Here is a 23,860-nt window from a genome sequence, read left to right on the forward strand (position 1 = left end):
AGTGTCACATTCCGCATAAAATAGTAGATAAATAAATCAGACAGCTCAGAATGTTTCATTTTACATTACAGTTTCTAATAACACTCCACTTAATGAAGCTGAAGCCACGTGATAATTACTCATACATCTTAGTGCTGTTGTCACTTGCATTCCTCTCTGTGAATTAACATACTATCCCTAAGTTTAGGATTCAATCCTTAACTTCAACTAACCTTAACTAAGAATGTAATCTTGCAGTTAAGGATTTGATACTTAATTTAAGGATTGAATCCTTATTGTAAGGATTTCATAATGTAAACTGCTCAGAGAATGCTAAATTATTCATTACTAAGGTGATACAGAAAAAACAGCTTAGAATCATTATTAAAGGGAATATGAAGTGAGAACTATATGCTATATTTATTTCATTTTAAACAATACCTGTTGCCTGACAGCCCTGTTGACCTATTTGGCTGCAGGAGTGTCTGAATCACACCATAAACAAGCATGCAACTCATCTTGTCAGATTTGGCAGAAAAAAATAATACTTTTTGTTGTTGTTAAAATGTCAGAAACACCTGATCTGCTGCATGCTTATTTAGGGTCTATGGCTAAAAGTATTAGAGGCAGAGGATTAGCAGGAGAGCCCAAAAACTTGAATTGCTTAAAGGGAAAGAAATATGGCAGCCTCAATATCTCTCTCACTTAAGGTTTCCTTTAACCACTTTACCCCGGCCCGTATGGATTTCTCCGTCCCTTTTTCCATCCTTTAACCCCCAGGGACGGGGAAATCCGTACTTTCCGCGTTCCTGCCGCTGTCCACGCTCCCGCTCGTAAACACGCCGCCCGCCGCTAGTAAACACGCCGCCGCCCGCTCGCCCGGAGATCAATGAACGGCAAAATCCATTCACGTTCGTTGACCACTTCGTCCACAGGTCAGTAGATATATGTCCTCTGGGACTTCATCTAAGCCACAGGTCAGTAGATATACGTCTTGTAGCAGAAGCAGTGCTGTGTAGGATTGGGCTTGCTCCTGTGCATATTTCTGGCACTATCTAATGCAGGACTAATTGGTGAATGGGAATATAAGTTTCCTGAGCTAATGAGATTGATTTTTACTATTAAAGGTACTTTATTTTCTCATTTCATAGTGAAAAACACACTTTGTAGCACTATTTCAGAATCAAATATCTTCACCATAAATTGTGACCGGAACATAATCGAAGTTTTGTGATAAGCAGTAAGAATAGCCAAACAAAATGTATGTTTTTTATCGACGGTAGCAATTTTTATTTTTAAACTGGAATTGGTAAAACTGAGAAATACATGTTTTTTCTATTTTTTTCTTTGTTTTCCCATTAAAATTCATAGAAAACTAAATTGTTTGAGGGAAAAAATGGCATACAATGAAAGCCTAGTTTGTCTTGAAAAAAACAATATATATTTCATTTCTGTGTCATAAGTAGGGATAAAGTTATTTCTGATTAAATAGGGACATAGCTAAACTGTCAAAACTGCTCTGGTCAATAAGTTGAAAACAAGGTCTGGATGCGAAGTGGTTATAAACTATGGGCTTGTAATTAGGGATGGACGCAAAACTGAAAAAAATGCACCTTTATTTCCAAATAAAATATTGGCGCCAAACATTGTGATAGGGACATAATTTAAACGGTTTTATAACCGGGACAAAAGGGCAAATAAATTTCATGGGTTTTAATTACAGTAGCATGCATTATTTAAAAACTATAATGGCCAAAAACTGAAAAATAATTATTTTTTTCCCACATTTTTCCTATTTTCCCATTAAAACACATTTAGAATAAAATAATTCTTGGCATAATGTCCCACCTAAAGAAAGCCTAATTGGTGGCGGAAAAAACAAGATATAGTTCATTTCATTGCGATAAGTAATGATAAAGTTATAGACGAATGAATGGAAGGAGCGCTGAAAGGTGAAAATTGCTCTGGTGCTCAGGAGGTAAAACCCCTCAGTGGTGAAGTGGTTAAAGAGATGTGGCCATTGATACCAGTTCAAGGTCATTCAGTATTTAATGTGGCACCTTACTCAAAGCACCATGGCGTGATACTGTTAGCAACAGGCTTTACAAAGTCACTACAAGAAAGTGATCCTCATAATGGAGAGTGTTCTGTGCAATGTCCCTACCCTATGGGGATGTAGGTAAATTTAAGCTAATTCCCAATAAGTGACAATGGGGATATTTTGATCCTTTACTAGTTAGTTTGCACCCATTTTAAACTGTTGTTAAACATTGATAAACAATACTCTAGTTGAATTATCCCTCCTCCCCCCAACTCTTATTAAAAAAAGAATAAAAAAAGGTTTTATTATATTAGCGTAGTCATGGGATCCAGAGGAATTATCATGGACCTGTTACTATACTATGATTAGTTAATTAGAACATCCATTGAACAGGAACTGCTTTGGTTACACTGAGCTTAATTACATTTAAATGCAATCACAATACTTCCTATTAAATTAATTTGTTAGAATGCAGTCAGAGCTTTGGAACTGCAAAAATGGGTCAAGGGAATAACCCAGAAGAGAAAATCAGTCAGTTCACTGTGCAGTTATAGGGTTTCTTTATTTCTTTAAACCTTACTAATGAGACAAATGGGACCAGGTGCTGGCAGACAGAGACTAAAGATTTGTAGATTACTTCTAGGAATTTTTAGGGGTGATTCTACAGAAATTCTCTTAAAGTAAAATTAATGGAAGTCATGTGATTAATGTTCTCAGGTGATTGATTTGTAATCCTATGTTTGCTTTTGCTTCTTGCTGTAGTCCAAAGGAAGAAAAAGTAAGACATGATCACATGATCCCAACCAGCCAGGCACATTCTTAAAAATCTACATCAATTGTACCCAAGGAGACTTTAAGCAGAACAAAATGTTAATCTCTTCTAACAAATTAGTAAGAAGGATATTTTTCGTAGTAGAGTTTTTAAAACTGTTCTAAATGTACTTTATAACTACTGTTGCCTCAGTATGAATAGTAGGAAATGGTATAGGATCAAAAAAGTCTTTATACCAGTTTAGTGGGAAGGAATAGCAACAAAACATAACAAGAGAAGAATGTAAGTTACTTATAAACCCATCTTATTCTGGCCAGATGTCTTTATATGTGGGAGTTCCTTGAGGAGGATGCTTTTATATTAGCTGAAAAACAAAATGATGTGGTCCTGTAGCAAGAAATATCAATCTAACAAGCTGGGCATCCAGGCTAGTAGCTCTATAACAAGTAGGCTTCTACATGAGGCTGTGTGCTACATTAATACCACACCAATATGTCATTAAAGCACACTCACCTGAACTGAGATGGATATGGAGGTGCTGTACCGAGGACTCTTTTTAGTGCTTATATGAGGAGGAATGCCACACCTGGTGGTGGTTGCCCGGCAGGAAATGAAAAGGAATCACTTTAGGAAAAGTAATAAAATTGTGGTCTGTATTAAGACATAGGCCTCAATTCACTAAGATCATGCTGGAGATAATAAGGCAAGAGAAAACTTACCTCCACACATTGAGAGAGTTATCTTATCTCTTCATTCCTTAAGTTACCTCCTCTGTAGTTAATTTACCCCCTCTGTAGTTAAGTTACCTCCTCTGTAGTTAATTTACCTCCTCTGTAGTTATTTTCTTTTTTTTTTTTTTTTTTTTTCTGCTCTAGAAGGTTCTGCAAAAGTAGGCAGATCCTCCACAGGGAAACCTGGACCCGTTCAAAAATTCCTCTCACATGAGTAGTGAGGAACCAGGCGTTACCCCAGCTCGTTATTTTCCTTACTCACTGTAGTTATTTTCACATACAGTTAATTAACAGCCTGTCTTTAACTCTGGAGTTATTTTAAGAATTGGAGAGTTAACTTAAAGACAGACGAGTTAACTTTAAGTTTGCCTGAGGTGAAATGTTTCCTGAATACTACATGCCTTATCACCATGGTAACAACTCTAGAAGAGTTATTAAAGACAGGAGATAATCTTAGTGAATTGAGGCCATAGTGTGGTTATGAAGCGCTACCTTCTAATTGGCGTACTATGAGACTATACTGTATGAAGGAAAGCGATCCAACCCAGATGAACAATGGTGTATAAAACTCTGTGTATCGCTGTATTCTAGAAAGGAAGTCATATATACATATATGTTCTGACATTCACAATTTTAAACATTGCAACATACATTTCCAATAACATATGGATATGTATACACAGATAGTGGATAGACATACATTTGCTGTTACTTAATACAGTTGGCAAGTGCCATTATATTGTGAGCTATCATCCTTTAAATATATTCCAATGTACAACAATATCACCATTGTTGTACATCAGAATATGGTTAAGGATGATAGGTCACAATATACAGCAATAGCACTTATCAACTGTATTATGTAACAGAATGTCCTATAGTATAATAAACACTAGGGGCCATATGCAATTAACTTTTTCTCCTGAGTTTTCTCCTAGGAGATACATGTTCATCTTCGATTTAAAATAACCTTTTAGCACTTTGCAATTGAAAAAGTACCAAAAAGTAGGTGCAACAATACTGTACAAATTATTTTAAGTATTTGTTTGCTTGCTGGCAGTTTAAAAGGCATTTTATTTGCAAATTATGAAAATATCACCTAGGAGAAAACTCTGGTGAAAAGCGAATTGCATATGGGCCCTATGTGTTATATGATATGTTGCATCTGCTCTATGGTTTATTATACACTATTTGTTATATGATATGTCACATGACATTTGGTATTGTTACTGGTACTTATATTGTTATTGGTACTTGAGGTGAGAATGTGTCGGTGGCACATGCATGAATTGTAGATTACAAGAGACTTTTTGCAAAGAGTTATGGACTTGAGAGCAGTTTTTATATGATATAATTAAGAAAATATAGTTTTATTCACTGTATCTGTTTAAAGATGCAATTATTATTGTCATATATTTTTCTGTGTTATATTCTTGTAAGCTGTCACTATTTTGGACTTAAAGTCGATCCAAGATGAACTTTTACTCATTGCATAGTTGTGTTCCTTTCCTATTGTTAATGGGCATTCCTCAAGCCAAATACTTTTTTGTTTTTGTTTTAATACTCTAATTCCCTATAAACTAAACAAGCCCCACCCACAGTTTTCAGAGAGCCTTGGCAGTAGCAAGGGCAAATGGGAGCTCAGTCTGGGCAGGAGGTGGGGGAGGTATTACTAGCCAGAGATTTTAGAGGCAGAGGGGAGGAGGAGGGGGGATTAGTTTTTTTTCACAGTCTGAGTGCTGATGGTGCAGATAAGCTTGGCTGTGTGTAATGTTTACCTACAACATGGCTGCTGTCATTGTATCACAGGAAGAAATCATCATATTCTATTAAAGCTGTATGCAGACAGATTTGCTGTTTAAACCATCTAAACTGTACATAAGATATATAGACAAGTTACTTGTTATAGTTAGTTTTTCATCTCGGATCCGCTTTAAGTGCTTTTCTGGATTTCACTATATATTGCTTTAAATCACTATTTATTGCGTAAATGTTTTTCCCCTCAGAGCTGTTTTTGTGCCAAATAACATTCTGGGCACGACTTGCTTGGGAAATGCTGCTTGGGAAATAAATCTGATTCTGATATCCATATGTCATTGGAAATGTATGTGGCCATGTTAATAATGGAGAGCACCAAAACATATACTGTATATACTCGCATACAAGCCAAATTTTTGACCCCAAAAATGTGGCCCAAAAGTTGGGGTCTCGGCTTGTATGCGAGTCACCTACTTTGACTGGCCATTTCTGTGTGGGACAGGAGCTCCTCCACTTTCCATGGTGATGCGGGATGCAGTCCTGGCCCTCTTGGATGGCAGGAGAGTGCCTGCAGAGGAATGTGAGGCAGAGTGGGGTGTCCGGTATTAGTGGAAGGCAGGATCCGGGATCGGAGAGCAGGATCGGATGCCAGCATGCTTTCAGCCACAAGCATATCCCGCTTTCCCTGCGGTGGCCAGCCAGAATGCATTATGGATCCGGGCATCCGATGCTGCCAGTGATGTGTCTGGAGTGACAGAGTCCGTACTGAATCATCAGCACATTGATCGGGGATTCCCTCTTCCTCCTGCACTTGCTGTGTTTCATATAGATGACGTGTTTTATATAGATGACGCCATCTAGTGGCGTCTTTAGACAGCAAGCGCAGGACGGAAGAGGGAATTCCCAATCATTGTGCTGGTGATTCAGTGCGGGCTCTGTCACGCCAGATTCGTCACTGCCAGCACTGGTGCCCGGATCCATAAAACATTCTGGTCACAACCGTGCAGGGAAAGCGGGACACCCAAGTGAAAGTGGAGGAGCACCTGTCCCACTTGTTGGCATCTGATCCTGCCCTCCGATCCTGCCTTCCATTAACACCGGACACTCAACTCTGCCCCACATTCTGCTGCAGTCACTCTCCTGCCATCCAGGACGGCAGGTTTCTTCAATTGATCCAGACTTCCCCAAAGCACAGGTACCAAAAACGGATTGTAAATATATGCCTACTAGGTGCACATTTGTCTGTGGGAAAGGGGCTGCCTAACACCTGGGTGCACATTTGGCTGTGGGAAGGAGGACTGCCTAACACCTGGGTGCACATTTGGCTGTGGGAAGGAGGACTGCCTAACACCTGGGTGCACATTTGGCGGTGGGAAAGGGGCTACGTAACACCTGGGTGCACATTTGGCTGTGGGAAGGGGGCTGCCTAACACCTGGGTGCACATTTCGTTATGGAGAGGGAGGCCACCTCATGCTGAGAGCACATCACAATATTTATACTGGGGGGGAGTCAATTATTTTTTCCTGATTTCTAATGTAAAAGTTGGGGGGTCGGCTTATATGCGGGTCGGCTTATTTGCGAGTATATGCGGTATGTATATGTGTTTTTTTTTATTATAGGCACTTTATTGACCTGAAGAGATGCAGGCCAGAGCCTGTGAAATGCATTGTCCCTATGTGCTTGAATGAATAAACCATTTTTTAATGCTATTGGTTTGTTCTTCTAAACAGGTAAGGCACTCCACCTCTCGTTTATACATTATTTACAGTTGTAGCAATATTTATACTGTAAGTATTTATACTTACAGAGCCTCCACCAGTGTTATCTTGATAGATTAGCCACATGCTTGTTTCAGGTGTGTGATTCAGACACTACTGCATCCAAAGAGATCAGCAGGATGCCAGGCAACTGGTATTGTTTAAAAAGAAATACATATGGCAGCCACCAGATCCCTCTTGCTTCAAGTGTAATTTAAAGATCCAATTTTTTGCAATACACTACCCTTTTTTACCACTCTTTTTCACTTTCTTACTTACTTATAAAGAACAGTGAACTAACCTTTTTTGTCCCTGTAAAGACTGTAACTGCAATGAGTTTAAATAAAGATTTAGTATGTGTTCCTACAAGCTCACTTGTACTTACATTCAGAATTTAAATTTTTTGCAGTTCCCACTCATTTTGTTTTTATACTTGAATTGAATGCAATAATTAAACTATGGCAGCAAGTACGTTTTTTTTACATCAAAAAATAAACTGGTATGCGCTACAAACTGTGTTGTTTTTTAAAACATTAAATCAATGAAATTTCAAAGATTTCCCCTGTGAAAAAATGATGCTGTTTTAACAAGGCACCCTAAAAAATAGGGACCCATTGCTCTGGAACCCAGTCCTGATAGCCACAACACCCACTAACTCTTTTGATCTGTTCTGTCTGCCAATTCTGCTATCTTGTTTTTGTTTTGTTTTTTTGTGTACACTTGTCCTTTACAGCCCAGCACCAGCCAAAATGTATATTATGTTTTTGGATAGTGTAAAAATAGTGCTTAACCTATTTAGTATATGTACCATGTCCTCACAAGAAGTGTGTAAGTCAGTACTCAATGAACTAGAAACATTATTAAATAACCCAGTTTATGTACAGTGCAGAAGAGCTACAACCTCAGTCAAGTTTTTGTTGCTGTCTGTCGTTTTTTTTTTGCCCAGAACCATTATGGTTCACATTAAAATGATGGAAACACATAGAGGTCACAGGGACAGGAAGTGAAAGAAAATCTCCTCAGTGGAAATAGCTTGTACAAACAACTTCATAAATCAATGGGGTAAAAGAGGCACCCACATTGTATATAAAATTAGATTAAAAACAATAAAAAAGTGTTTTTTTTCAAAAGTATGACAATAAAATATAAGGCAAAATGGATTTTATTTAAACAATGGTGACGTGTTTTGTAGACAACATCCACTTCATCAGGCCAGTGTTTCATGCCAATGCTGTAATGTAGCCAACGTTGCTCACAAAAAGCATTGCTTTTATAAAGGGACCCTAAAGGGACCCTAAGCAGTGCCCTGAAAAAGAAATTTGGACTTGCCTGGTTCTTTCTAAAGCCACCCCTCCGAACCCACCCCCCAGCTAACGCTGCGAGGTCCCTGAGCATCTTCTTCTTCCTTTCCGTGGTCCCGTTGGCGGTTCCGGTAATCCGGCGACTTTGGCTGAAGTTGAGCACGTGCACCTCCAGTGCACAACCTGGGCATCATCACACCAGTCACTGTAAGAGTTCTGCACATGTGAGGTTCTAAAGACTTAACCATTCATGCGCACTACTCTCACGGCAACCGGCATGATGACGCGCAGCTGAAGTTGCCAGAATCCTGAAGCAACCAGTGGGACCACAGAAAGAAAGAAGAGGATGCCGGGGGACTTTGCGGCCTACGGGGGGCTGGAGGAAGCCCCAGGTAAGTCCAAATTGTTTTTTCAGGGCACTGCTCAGGGTCCCTCTAAATAAAATTCTTTTTGCATTATATTTTAGCCTCATCCTTTTGAGGTAAGCCACCTCTTTATATTCCATTTTATTGTTCTTAATTGTTCTTAATCTAATTTTACACACAATTTGGGTGCCTTTTTTGCCCTATAGCACAGCTTACCTTCCATTGGAGGGTGTGGCCTTGGGCCCCAACTTGCACAGCTGGTGTCCTTCCCTTTTTTCCCAAAGAGAGTGACCACCCATAAAAAGACCTTCATATAACCTGAGTGTAGATGGGTCCCCGATCTCCACCTGAGCTTTTGGTTGTTTGCCCTAAATAGCAACCTTATTTTCGGAGTACCCTTCAATTATTTCTATTTACAAGGTTACAGTATTTACTACACCATTTATGGTCCCGTTGTCTCTGTGCTTTTTTCGAAGTGTCATCTTAACCCCCATTTAAACTTCACAGAAACCATAACACGTTTCTTATGTGTAATTTATCAGACATAGGTGCAAAATGCAGAGTTTGTGTGAAAGTGTAATATAGGATCCACATACGACTACAAATTCTCCTGCTTGGCATCAGTGGTTAGAAGAAGCCCAATACTGTATCCAAAAGCATAAGCCACAAGTATTAGTGAAGAAGGAAGATTTTTATTTAGGTCACTCCTGTTGAAAAACCCATCTTGTACTGAAATGTATAAAGAATGATACAATATAGCCAAGTCTGAAAAATGTAATACACTATAGAGTTAACCATTCAAACTGCCTCATGTGATAGCTAGGATGGATGAATACTAGTGGCGTAACTGAGTATCTTGGGGCCCTGGTGCGAGTTTTACATGGGGCCCCAAGCACTCTATTGATATGAAGCCCCAAAACTTACCACGCTCAGCTGCAGTGTCAGAGAGGTGTAGTTAGAGTAAGGAAACAGTTTGTTAAGGATTACTACTATGCAATGCACATATAGAGGTGTTTATTAACAGCATAGCACAAAAGAAAAGCTTATTAAATCGATGAAGAAGGGCCTCTAGTGGGCTTCTCTGGCCCAAGGGCCCTGGTGCAGTCTCAACCTCTGAACTCCTTATTGCTACGCTACTGACAACTTCATGCCATGTTGTTTTCATTTTAAAAAATAAGCAAAGCCCATTGGTACTAATTAATTCTGCAAGGGCAAATTCATTGTCAGACATAATGGTCATACAAAATGCTCTGTGTGGTTTTTTTTTGTAAAATAAGTAATATTATTATGACAGGGAAGATCATAGTACAGATTTGGAATGATTTATGCAGATACCATGCATGTGGGTTTTATCTTGAGACAGGATATACATCCAAAATGTATTCAGTCTGGTATGTAGAATACTGATGTTATACTGCTACATGCATAGGCATAGTTCTCTTTGTTCCTAAACTCTCCAAAAAATGCATGACTTTTCTCAGAGGTAGGAACTGGTTCATATGGCAGTTCATTACCTGGGGTAACACGGTGGCGTAGTGGGCAGCATGGTGGCGTAGTGGGTAGCACTCTAGCCTTGCAGTGCGGGTCCCTTGTTCAAATCCCAGCTAGGGCACTATAAGCACAATATTTGTATGTTCTCCTCGTGTCTGCGTGGGTTTCCTCTGAGCACTCCAGTTTCCTCCCACATCCCAAAAACATACATATAGGTTAATTGAATTACCCCTAAAATTGGCCCTAAACTACATTGGGCATATGACTATAGCAGTATAATTAAATTGTGAGCTCCTCTGAGGGACAGTTACTGACAAGACTATAAATGCTCTGTAAAAGTCTTTTTTGATTAATATGGGATTGTTTTCTCCACAGGGCTAGTTGGAAAGATGAAGCACAGCTTGAAGACATGTGCCTGAAACATTTCATTTCTATAAAGAAGGGTTGGGCCACCTACACTCATTGAGCATATTTGTACTTTTCATGGTGGGAGGTTGTACACAGTTTATTGGGATGCACACATGCAACTTTTTGATTCACTTCTCTGCACAATCTTCGCTGCATTTGCATATAAACAGGATTCTTCACAGCTACTAGACGGAAAGCAAGGAGTCTTAGTAAACAAGATTTATTGGGATAAAATTGTTTAAGCTGACCAACAGCTGCAAAGTAATCCCCTTCTGGTGCGTGCCTACTCTGCAATTTAACATGTATGTGTGCAATCCACTTTACTCAACATTTTCAGTTCACTCACATGTATAAAACGCTTAGTGGATGTTTCCCACTAAAAGGTATCATCACAGTTGAAGGACAGTGTCGCAGCTGGTCTGCCCACTAGATCTGAAACAGCGCAACTAAATCATAAAATGTTTTCCTGTTGGAGAATTCTTATTTGTATCTAAAAGACATTTAGGACCGGATTTCTAGAAAAACCACAAAGGCCCATGCCTTCTCCTCCTCTGCCACCTTCTCTGTAGCCTTTTAAAAATGTACAAAAACATGCTCAAAAGGCTTAATTTCCACAGAACTATCCTGTCTCTTCACAGGTGATGATAATTAATAACAGGCTTAGGCCCTGTTCACATTAGTTTTTTTTGCAGATCGGAACCGGAACTGTACAAACGGAACGGATGTGAATGAATCCAATGTTAACCTATGAATCCATTCACATACGGATACGTTCCGTACGTTCTGGTCCACGGATCTAAAAAATGCTGCAGGCCCTAATTTTCTGGACCGTTCTGCCCAGCGGACAAAATATACTGCAGCATGGGGTCAATGGGAAAGGGAAAATTTCTTCACACTAGTGAAGAAACGGACCGTTCCACAGGGGATGGGGGCATGTGCCGATGCGAATCTAGCGACGGGAGGGTGAGGGGAGGGTGCAGCAGCCGGGTGGGTGAGGGGGGGTTTATACATACCTAATTTTCAGTAGTAGCCAGCGGTAGAGGCTTCCGTCTTCTTCCACGTCATGTGACTACATGATGCGTCATGTGACTAGTCACATGACGCGCTGTGTAATCATTGATCAGATCCGTTTTTACTATGTTAAACGGGCCACGGACTGAGCCATCCGGATCCGGTGAAGTGGAGACCGGATCCGCTCACCGGATCCTCTTGGCTCAGAACGCGTATGTGAACCGGGCCTTAGACTTTATTACCACGTAACAGAGCATTAGTGAATTGACACACATGCTTTATTTTATGATTTTCACCTGTAATTGATGAATTTCATCTGTAATTTATGAATTTCGTCTGTATTTTAGGAATGGTCTTTATTTTAGCACCACAGGTGGTAAAATAAGAACAAAACAGCTTAGTGAATTTGGTGATAAATCATATGCACATGAGCAAATACCTCCAGAAATGATAATAATATCACCAATAAAAATGCCATTACTCAAACATTTTTGCTTTTAAGAGGCGCACCTGTGTGAGATGAGATAAACGTCTATATACAGTCTCAATCCTACATAGAACTAGGCTAAGTTCCTTTTTCTCACTGTAAGGCCTTCTGCAATTGGAAAAAGTCAGTGAAATAATCCTGTCAACATTATTTTGAGTATACATTTAAATATATGACAGGCACCTGGCACTGCTGCAGTTCAAAAGATGTTTATTCATCCAAGCGCCATAGCACTTGATGCACTATAAACAGGCAGCCAGGATGATGATAACAGTCCGGGGAGGGTCAAACTGTTATCATTCACTGTCATCAACTTTTAGATACAAAAGGCAATAAGAATCCAAGAAAGCCCTACTTAAGATTAGGACTACAGATCAAATGGTTTATCTTACCAGTTTATTTTCACAAACACTGGTCCGCACAACAACTAGGGGCCCCAGTCTCTCTCACTGGCTGGGGCCCCCAAACCACTAGGGAAGGGCGGGCGAGCCCTGGACCTCTCACCCCCAGGGAATTCACCCCCACTGCCTCTAAACTGAATGCTAACTGCAGGTTAGTGGTTAGGGAGGGGACCGTGTGGGAGATGTGCCTACATGGGGCATCCCTGTAACAGATGCAATCAAAAAATGCGTCCAACCGAAGCCTCACACCTGAATGCTACCCAATTTATGCAATTCCTGCTATATTTGGTACAGGAGGCAAAGGGTGTATGACAGTACACCTGATTGGCTGACTGGCGTCTGCTGACCAGATAAAGGTAGGAAATTGCTTTAGCTGGGAGTTAGCAATTGTGTTTGTTGCAGTTTATTTTCACTTCAGGTTTGCTTTAACCTATGGGCTAAGATAGTGCAATTTTTTGCTGCTCGATGTTTGTATACTATTATTTATATTTTGATGAGCAATTTTGCAAACATTAAAAATTGGACAAGGCATAATCAGTCCATCAACTGTATTTGTAGTAGATTCTTTAATAATAGGCTCGGTATTTGAGCCCATCCTGTCTAAGGCCTCACTAAACCTTATGAATCTATGTGACAAATTTGACATACCATCGCCTGGATATCACTCTAAAGTCCCAAAGGAACCACCAAATGCTCCAATTACAGACAATTGCTCCCAGCTTCTTCGTGTATAACCAGCAATTACAATAATCAAGAAGAAGCTTTTTACTTTTCTGATGTAATGTGTCTGTGCAGTGAGGGGGAATGTGGCCATATATACTGAACTGGTTCTCTGTTGCTGAAACTGTACTGTTCTTATTCTGTACTACAAATGTTCATTCAACCATCTGGAGAAAATAAGGGAAAATGCACATAGAAAGAGTTTTGTCCATGTCAATTTTCTGTAATCCATCTTTCTCTAAATAATATACTTATGTTTCCTAGATTTTATGCAAACCTGTTTCCCTGTTTTTTCTCAAAAAGTAAATAACCTACATTGTAAAAAATCAATAAAGCCTGAGTGTCTTTTGCAGACCTCAAAATGCCTGTGTATCTGCTTGCAGAAGACCTTTAGATCAGCTCACTGGGGATGTCCTTGATTATCCCCCAAAGCTTTGTGGGCTGCTTTGTAAGTGCACTTGTCTGGCCATTCCAGAGCAGGTAAGGATGGGAAGCTAAGACAGGTCAGCTTTATCTCAGTGCTAAAGGGGTGTACATTAACAAAAGCATGTTTCCAGGTAAGTTTAGAGAGGGGGCAGTGATGAAAGATTGTTTTCTGATTTAGTTTCCAGGGGCTGCTTCATCCTAGTTACATATGGGTAGACAGAAATTTCCCAATTCTAAAACTACTTTATTGCCCATCCTCGCCACGACTCCCTTTCATTTTTATAGATATATGAACTTTATTGTTATAGATATATGAACTTTGTTTGCGATATGCACGTAATCCTATGCACACCCTTAAAGGGGTAAAAGGCACACATAGTAATTATGTTTGTTTAAAGCTTTTCAGTGGTACCAAGTTAGACATAAGATTTTGTTTCCCTCTATTCTTCCGTCCCATTATTTATTTATTTATTTATTTATGTGGCCTGTAATTTTTATGTCGCTTGTTGATTTTGTCGATACACCATCATATACGATCTACTAACCAATCGGTTTATATCTAATTCAGGAAGTTGTAGCCTTATGGAATTTAGGTCTGCTTATTACTATTAATTTATTTATTGACCATCAATGAATTATTAATTATTGGGTATATATATATATATATATATATAACATATGTTTATTAGTACATATTATTGACTAGAATTATGCATCTATTGATATGAAATTTATGTATATTACCATTATTCATTATTTATTGACTATTAATTTATTTATTAACCCGTAACCATATGGAGTTTGTCTGCCTATTACTATTAATTTATTGATAATTTTTTAAATTATACTCATTCTGGTTTATTTACCAACTACTTCCATGTTAATTACTGATTGGGATTGTTTATTGAAGCCTATGATAATTGTGGTTATTAATCAATTATTGCAGTTTTCACTTTTCATCATTTCTTCCTTTAAATCCTTAATTATTTACAACATGTATTGATTTGTGCTTATCAATTTAGTTAGTGGGTTATTGATGGAGTTCCCCTTTTCTTCTTATTTTTGTGTTTCGGTTTTAATCATGTGGATACATCCCAAATAAAATATAGTTGAAATGTCATTACTTGCTACTTTTTTATGGGGTTATAATGATACAGCCTCTTTCTTCTTTTTCTTTGGTGTTCTATACTGGTATCTCTCTATCTTAATAGCTATATTATTGATATATTTATTTTTTTAGATCAGGATTCAAATTTCTTTTGTCTAGGTCGGACACAGAGTTTAATAAATCCGTTTTCTTGTCTCAGTTGAAGATGCTGCACTCATGTTGCTACAACTCAAGAAGAACCTATAAAATAACTTTTTTTTATCTTCTTTCTTAGCATCGTGTTCCAAATTCGAAAGTTTACTGAATGTGAGCCAGTGCTTGGAGAGAATCCATAATGTTTTATTTTGGCTGTTACGTGTGCCTGGCTCTCTGTCATTTCCACATCCCTCTGTTCATTACCTTTGTATATTTAGCTTTTTCACTGCCATCATACACTGATCAGGACTAGTTTTAACTGTAGTTCTCATTGCTTATAAGTTAGTTTACTTTCTTGTTGCCTGACCTCTATACAGTGGTCACGTTCCTGAATCCTGAATTAAGTTGCTTTTATTCTGCTGACCTATTTTTTACAGATCTGTGCAAACTAAGGCAACATTGTGTTTCAACAAGTCTCACGTTGTCCTCTGATAACTCCACAATCATGGACTCAACAAACTAGCAAGCTAATGTATATCTGTCTATAGGATCCAATGTCCTAAGATCCACCAAAACTGCACCATACTGCCCGAGAACATGTTAGAGGTCCATAAAGTTATACAATTATGAGACCACCATTACGTAGATGAATATGTTTAACATTATGGAAATATACAGCCAAAAAGATCTCTAGATGTGATAGCACAGAAGCAGTGACTGAGGCGCTACACCTGCTACTGCTGGAATTCTGTTTTGTCCCCACTTTATTGCCTGATGAAGCGGGCTCGGCCTGCGAAACGCGTTGCACTTTTGGGGTACCATATAATAAATGTGATTGCTACTTTTCAGACAGTCTTTCGTGTCTGCTTTATGGAGGTACTGTAAGTCCACCACTTCCTCCAAGCAAATTTTAAAGGTTTTATTCACTTTTATTCTGCTGGCGCCTCTGTTCTCCTACTGCAAAAGTGACCTGTATATGTGTATCTGGGAAATCTGGCACATTACCTAGTGATGTAAACTTTCAAACTCTCAAAGCAGAGAATGAAAATATTGGTCAGTCAGAAACATGTAATACAGCAGAAAATGCTATTGTAGAGTTCTGTTTGCTGATCTGACATTAGGTCATTCCAGTGCATTTTTTTTCAACAAAGTGAAACTTCCAACGAATAACCAGAAATGTCTTATTCTGTAGTGTGGATCAGCAGTTATTGAACATCAAACGTTATGCAAATTGTTAGGAGAGTCTGTTTTAGAAAAAGCCAAATAAAAAAAGGATATTTACATATGGCTGGCTAAAGATAAAATAAAAATATCTGTATTTACATATGAAATATGGGGGGATTCTTGCAAGGTTGCAAGTTTTGATTTTATTTCCCTTAATCACTTTGACTCCCAGTTACAAAAATGTATCTTGTAACTTTTCTTGACAATCGTGATGTATCCCGTGTCTTTTTTTCTTTCAGAGAGGACACATAATGGAAGGCTTTGAAAGTACCTATGCCAGGTACCTATATGTTTACAAGTCATCTTTTTGAGAGTCTTGTCACTGGGATTTTATTTCTGAAACTTCCAAATTCACATAAGTATAATGATACCTGCAACAGGATGGTCTATGAAGTCCCTGGCCTCTGTTAATAGTTGATGTACCACGTAAGGATTATAGTAATTAAAATAAAAACCTTGTAAAAAAGAAAGTAAGGCCAATACTTAAAAAATACCCCCAAACAGTCCTCTTACATATACACACACACACGCACGCACGCACGCACGCACGCGCACGCACGCACGCACACCACACACACACACACACACACACACACACACACACACACACACACACACACACACACACACACACACACACACACACACACACACACACACACACACACACACACACACAGTTTTAAAGAGGAACTCCAGTGAAAATAAGGTAATGAACAAAAGTGCTTATTTTTTTACAATAATTATGTATAAATGATTTAGTTCGTGTTTGCCCATTGTAAAACCTTTCCTCTTCCTGATTTGCATCCTGACATTTATCATGGTGACATTTTTACTGCTGGCAGGTGATGTGAGAGAAAGGAGATGCTGCTTTGTTTTTTGGCAGCCACAATGCAACACGGCTCCCATAGAGTGATGTCAGCACCATGGTCCTGACATCACACTGTGGGAGGGGTTTGAGCACAATATCAGCCATACAGACGTCGCTGATGGTCTATTCAAGAAAAGGTAAAAGATTTCTCATGGGAAAGGGGGTATCAGCTACTGATTGGGATGAAGTTCAATCCTTGGTCACAGCCTCTCTTTAAATCAGGGTGATACCATTTATTGGCTAACTTTAAAAGATGAAACGAGTAAGTTTTTTGACAAAAGGCCTTCTTCATACTCTGTTCATGTAGACTACATATGCCCAGTGGCGGCGCTACACTGGGGCTTACCCAGGCTTAAGCCCCAGCTCACAAGCTGTCAGCCCCCACAAAAGCCCCCCTGCCCGTACAATCCATAACAGAATTGTCAGCATTCGTAAAAATGTTACAGCGGGGGGCGGGGCCGCCAGCCGGGGCATCATTGCCGCACAGCTAATGGAGACAGAGCTGGCTGACAGAGGGAGAGACTCCAGTCCCGCCCCTCAGCTCAGGCATCCAACTGCAGCCCAGCTTTTCCTCCTCTCAGCCTCTATCTTCCTGTCAGCCGGGCTCCAGCTCCACCCCCTCTCTACAGCACACGAGACACAGACTGAGACTGGGGAACGAGGCAGCCTGCAGGAAAGTGTAGCTAGTCTGCCACAGATACAAGTGACAGCAGCCAAAGCAGCCAGTCAAGCCCAGCAATGAATCACCACAGAAAGGTTTGGGCTGACAGTCTTACATTCATTGTCTGTAGTTACTGCCTGTGTACCTTCTCCCAGCCCCCGACTGCAGCTCTGACCCAGGTGCTGCGAGCAGGGGGAACTGTCTTTCCCTCTCTGAGAGTGTCTCTCCTCTCCTTCCTCATAATCCCCCACAATCCCCCACCTTGCCAGCATTCACTTGTCAATTAGGTCTGCCTGGAGACTCTTATGAGCACACAGAATGTAATCATCGGGGGAAGGGAGCCTTATGATGTGCACTGATATCCTCCTGCTGACCAGCCATGAATGGGGTCAGTTTAACTCATAAGTTTTACCTCCTCTACACACTTAAAACACAACTGAAGACTGGGAAATAGAGAGATTCATGTTACCTGAAGCTTCTCCCATCCCCCTGCAGTCATCCTGTCAAAGATCCTCTGGTCCCCCACCACAGCTCAGTTTATTTACCGCTCACTTAAAAGTCAACGGCCACTGTGCCTGCGCAGCTCTGGCCATACGCATCCTTGTTTGGGCTCCTGTGGCCGGCAGTGTATTGCGCAGGTGCAGTATGAGAAAACAGAAAACCTGTACTGCGTCTGGAAACGAGTACAAACTGCGCCTGGCGGGGGACCAGAGGATCGGTTCAGGTATGTGCGGGCACAGGATGTCTGCAGGGGTTAACAGAAGCCCCAGGTAAGTGAATCTCTTTGTTTTTATTCAATATTCAGGTCCACTTTAAGGTGGCCATAGATTTATCGACTTTGTGGCTGATCAACCATCCGACTAGATTATCAAATCGGATGAAAATCAGTGCTGCTAAGAGAATGCGTGAACGATGATGCAACCGATTTCGGGCCGAAATTGGTTGCATGTATTGATCGGACATGATGAAAGATGTCGGGGCCATCGTGATTGATCAGGTGTACAGCTGTAACAGCGAGCAATATCAGGACGAGCAACGAAACCCCCAGCACTGTCCCCTCTAAAGTCAAATGTGTGCTATTCTTAATGTGTCCGCAGCTAGCTCCATCCACAATCTGCATACATTTGCCTACGTTACTGTGGCAACCACCTGTGGCACGTGTATGCAGATTTCGGACGAAGCCCGCAGCGAACACAGACAGGTTAAGCATAGTGCAACAGGAAGGGGGGGCAGCGTCAAGGCGGTGGTTAAAGGGGAACTGAAGAGAGAGGTATATGGAGGCTGTCATGTTTATTTCCTTTTAATCAATACCAGTTGCCTGGCAGCCCTGCTGGTCTATTTCTCTGCAGTAGTATCTGATTAAAACCAGAAACAAGCATGCAGCTAGTCTTGTCAGATCAGACTTATAAGCCTGAACCACTGAAACACCTGATCTGCTGCATGCTTGTTCAGGGGCTATGGCTAATAGTATTAGAGGCAGAGGATCAGCAGGGCTGCCAGGCAACTGGTATTGTCTAAAAGGAAATAAACATGACAGCCTCCATATACCTCTCTCTTCAGTTCCCTTAAGGTGTCACAAGGTTGATTCCCAATCGATATCAGCATAAAATCGATCAGGAATTGGCCTGCAGTGCATGGGCAGCCAACTGATCTCTTTCTAATTAGATTGAATTAGAGAGAGATTTGTCTCTTGATTGAATCTGCCCATCATCGCCTGATGTATGGCTACCTTTGGAGTGCTGCCAGATTACGTGTGTTTTGGGGGGAAACTACGGGGGTGCTCAAACTTCCCCGGCAGGCCCACTTACACCACTGTCTCTCCTTACATGCATTTACTGGTGAAAGGCTGTCTCTCATTACATGCATTTACTGGGTAAACGCTGTCTGTCATTATGTGCATTTACTGGTGAAAGGCTGTCTCTCATTGCATGCATTTACTGGTGAAACGCTGTCTGTCATTACGTGCATTTACTGGTGAAAGGCTGTCTGTCATTACGTGTGTTTACTGATGAAACGCTGTCTGTCATTATGTGCATTTACCGCTGAAACACTGTCATTATGTGCATTTACTGGTGAAAGGCTGTCTGTCATTGCATGCATTTACTAGGGAAACGCTGTCTCTCATTACGTGCATTTACTGGTGAAACGCTGTCTCTCATTACGTGCATTTACTGGGTAAAAGCTGTCTCTCATTACGTGCATTTACTGGGTAAAAGCTGTCTCTCATTACATGCATTTACTGGTGAAAGGCGGTCTGTCATTACTTGCATTTACTGGTGGAACACTGTCTCTTATGTGCATTTACTGGTGAAACGATGACTCTCATTATGTGCGTTTACTGGTGAAACGCGGTCTCTCATCATGTGCATTTAATGGGGAAACGCTGTCTGTCATTATGTGCATTTACTTCATTTTTTCATGTAACTACATTAGCTGGTATACCCACATTAATTAGCCCCGCCCACATGACATCATGACCATGCCCATTTTCCACCGCGGCGCATAATTTCTCCCATGAGCCCCGCCTGCCAGCCACTGTGCCCCTTTTGAGTCCCCCCAAAAATCTGAAGCTGGAGCCGCCGCTGCATATGCCTACATTATCTGAGCCTGAAGAAGGCTTGTTGTTGGCTGACAATACAGTACAATACAATAACATTTCTATAGCGCTTTTCTCCCATAGGACAGCTTAGTCTTTACAGCCTTTTAAAATTTTGCCAAGAAATGGTATCATCCTGATTCAAAATTACCTGTTTTAACTGATAACTAATCTGGAACAATACTCTACTACTACTATATGGATACACACACATACACACACATACACTGCATTCATGCATATACAGTAAGATGCAGAAGAATACAGGTAATGTATTACACTGTATATGTTAAGTAGAATATTACACTGTATACGTTAAGTCAGAGGTACCCACACTTTTTTGGCTTGTGAACCACTTTAAAAATTTGCAAGTCAAAATGATCTACCTGTGTACAATGTTAGGACCACAATTGTGAATACAGAATAGAAAATGTAGTGCAGTCGTGATCTACCAAGAAGTCCTTCACGATCTGTCCTCTGAGTAGATCGCGATCTACTCAATGGGCACCCCTGCATTAAGTCATGGCCATTCCCTTCCTAAGTATTTATTTACATGAATCCCTCATCTGGCCACAATAAAATACAAAACATTCCCAAGACACACCACCTACTCAGCCCACCTGTGTGAAAAGCATCATACTGGGAGTGAACACCATGAGGCCTATCTGAACATAATCTATACTGTATATGTAAAATCGGATGTGTGTGTATGTGTGTGCCGTAATAACTCAAAAATGCCTTGATTGATTTCAACAGAACTCAGTATACAGATCCCTTACTACCTGGGATGATATGTTCTGGGGGTCTGCCCCCACCCCCCGGAAACACCTGGGCGAAAGCACAAGCAGTCAGATTTCACCCATTCACATCAATGGAGAAAATGTAAAAAGCTGCCATTCTCACAGCAATAAAGCCAGAGTCCCCCAACTTGGCACAGTTGGTAACTTGGTGACCGAGGCCAAAAATATTGGCAAGTTGGCAGAGCATAAAACAGCCAATCAAATTTCAACAATTTGTTTTCCATGGGAAAATGTAAACTGCAGCCATTCTTAGACTGTTAATCTTAGGGTTTTCAAACTTGGCACACTTGGTCACTGGATAGCTGGGATTAGTTTTCAGGAAAGTGGGTGGGGCCTACAACAGCCAATTAAAATTCATCTATTGATTTTCAAAGGGAATATTAAAACTGCTGCCGTTCTTACACTGTTAATGCCAGAGGCTTTAAACCTGCAACAGTCAGTCATTGGGTGGCTGGGGTTCAAATTCACTAAAGGGGGCAGAGCCACAAACAGCCAATTAATTACACTGTTAGTGGCAGAGGCCTTAAACCTGGTACAGTTGGTCATTGGGTGACGGGTTCAAATTTAGAGAAGGGGGTGGAGCCATAAACTGCCAATCAGATTGCTTTCAATTATATGGGAAAATGTAAATTATTGATGCCAAGGACACCAAATCTCACACACTTGGTCACTGGATGACTGTGTGTCAAGATTAGAAAAAGTGGTGGAGCCAACAACAGTCAGCTGTCCTTTAACCTCTTGAGCACCATGGTATTAAACCCCCTAGTGACAAGGACATTTTTAGATAAATTGGCCACTGCAGCTTTAAGGCCAAGCTGCAGGGCCACACGACACAGCACACTAGTAATCCCCCCCTTTTCTCCCCACCAACAGAGCTCTCTGTTGGTGGGGTCTGATCGCCCCCTAGATGTTTGTATATTTATTTATTTTTGTTTATATGTTTGTTTTTAATAAAGTTTTTTTTTTTAAATATTTCTCATACTCCCCCCTCCCTCCCTTCCTCCCCCTGACAGCCAATCCACGTAATCAGCTGTCATAGGCTTCAGCCTATGAAAGCCGATCACCCCTGTGCCTAAGGAGGGGACAGCCGTGTCACACGGCTGTCCCCAGTACAGCGCTGCTGCAGATCACATCACTGTACAGTTACTTAGATGGCGGTTTCGCCATCTAACAGTCTCCCGAGCGGCGACTGCCGCCAGGAGACTGAAGGCTCCGCTCCGCTCCGCCCACTAAGCAGGAGATGCGCGCGCAGCCTGCGCGCGATCTCCTGCAAACCAGAGCGCCAGAACTTTATGCGATCGGCGTTAGGTGGTCCTGGGGCTGCCACCGCGGCCACGCCAACCGGCGTGACGCAGTTGGCTACTGGTTAAAATGTGCATTCATATGTGAATTTTTGCATGCTATTGAAACCTGCATGCAAAAAAAAAAGACATGAATGATGCAAATGTTAATGAAAAAAACTGCATATGTTCTGCCAAACAGCTAAATAGTGGGGAAATTGTGGCATAGCAGAAAAGGAAAATCACATTCAATTTATTTTTTTTACATGATTTTGTGTTTGAAACTTTTATCATACTCAAAATGTACCCTTGCTTGACATATTTTTGTAAGTTACAGGTAAAACTTTCATGAAAAAAAATGATTGAGCTTCTATTTGCAGTTGCACAGAAATCCAGCAGAAATTTAAAGCCAGGGAGGTCTTAAAGTATTGCTTAAAAGGTAATAAATATGGAAGCATCCATGTTTTTCTTACTACAGTTGTCCTTTAATGCAAAAACACATGCAAAAAATGGAACCCTGTCTTAGAATTGCTGGACGAGCCTGACTCTTTCATACCCTTTTCAGCTACTTCTTCCTAGATGAGTTGGGTCATTCATACCACCAGGGAGGGTATAAGTGATCTTAGTGTATTTCTTTCAGCTTGAAAATATTGATTTCATATACAGGTGAAACTCAAAAAACTACAATATTGTGCAAAAGTTCATTTATTTCAGTAATTGAACTTAAAAGGTTAAACTTATATATGAAATAGACTCATTACATGCAAAGCAAGCTATTTCAAGCCCTTATTTGTTATAATGTTGAAGATTATGACTTAGGCCTGGTGCACACCAGAGGAGTGTTTCTGAGCGTTTTGAGTTTTTAAATCTGCTGCTAATGTTATCCTATGTGTCTGTGCACACTGGAGCAATGAGGTTTTGTAAAAAAACAAATAGCATTACATTGGGAAGAGCTTTTGAAACCTCTAAAAGCTCTTCCCAATGTAATGCTATGGTTTTTTTTTTACAAAACCTCATTGCTCCAGTGTGCACAGACACATAGGATAACATTAGCAGCAGATTTAAAAACTCAAAACGCTCAGAAAAACTCCTCTGGTGTGCACCAGACCTTACAGTTTATGAGAAAATGTTTAATATTCTATTTTCAAAGTGTCAGACTCTAATCAGCTAATTAATCCAAAACACCTGTAAAGGATTCCTATTTTATATATTAGTTTCACCTTTTATGTTGTTAATTACTAAACAAAATTACTGAAAGAAATGGATTTTTGCATGACATTCTAATTTTTCGAGTCTCACCTGTACATTGCTGCAACCATCTTAGGGGAAAATAGGCAATACTGTTTTTTTTTATTTTATAGAACAGCTGCTTACAGAAAATAAATGATTTCAGAACACTTCTCTCAACTTTAAAGCTTTCATATGTTTCTTTGCAGTACTGAAAAACAAAGGAAAGTTGGCTTAATCATCTGAGGTACTAAATGGGAGCTAGATTCCTGTAGCAACAGACTATCAGTCCCAGCATGCCCCTGAACT

General features: G+C 40.3%; 1 long non-coding RNA gene and 1 other non-coding gene across 2 annotated transcripts; one reads left to right on the forward strand and one right to left on the reverse strand.

Moving 5' to 3' along the window:
• Positions 1 to 3,650: 3,650 nt before the first annotated feature.
• LOC137564784 (U12 minor spliceosomal RNA) lies at positions 3,651 to 3,802 on the reverse strand. Its single transcript, XR_011030856.1, has one exon. It is a non-coding gene; the product is annotated as a U12 minor spliceosomal RNA (small nuclear RNA).
• Positions 3,803 to 7,453: 3,651 nt separating this feature from the next.
• On the forward strand, positions 7,454 to 22,763 carry LOC137561277 (uncharacterized). The gene is made up of 4 exons (XR_011029960.1): positions 7,454 to 7,507; positions 10,572 to 10,639; positions 16,356 to 16,396; positions 22,713 to 22,763. It is a non-coding gene; the product is annotated as an uncharacterized lncRNA (long non-coding RNA).
• Positions 22,764 to 23,860: the final 1,097 nt, after the last annotated feature.

This window comes from Hyperolius riggenbachi, chromosome 3 (genome assembly GCF_040937935.1).
Source record: "Hyperolius riggenbachi isolate aHypRig1 chromosome 3, aHypRig1.pri, whole genome shotgun sequence".
NCBI classification, from domain to species: Eukaryota; Metazoa; Chordata; class Amphibia; order Anura; family Hyperoliidae; genus Hyperolius; species Hyperolius riggenbachi.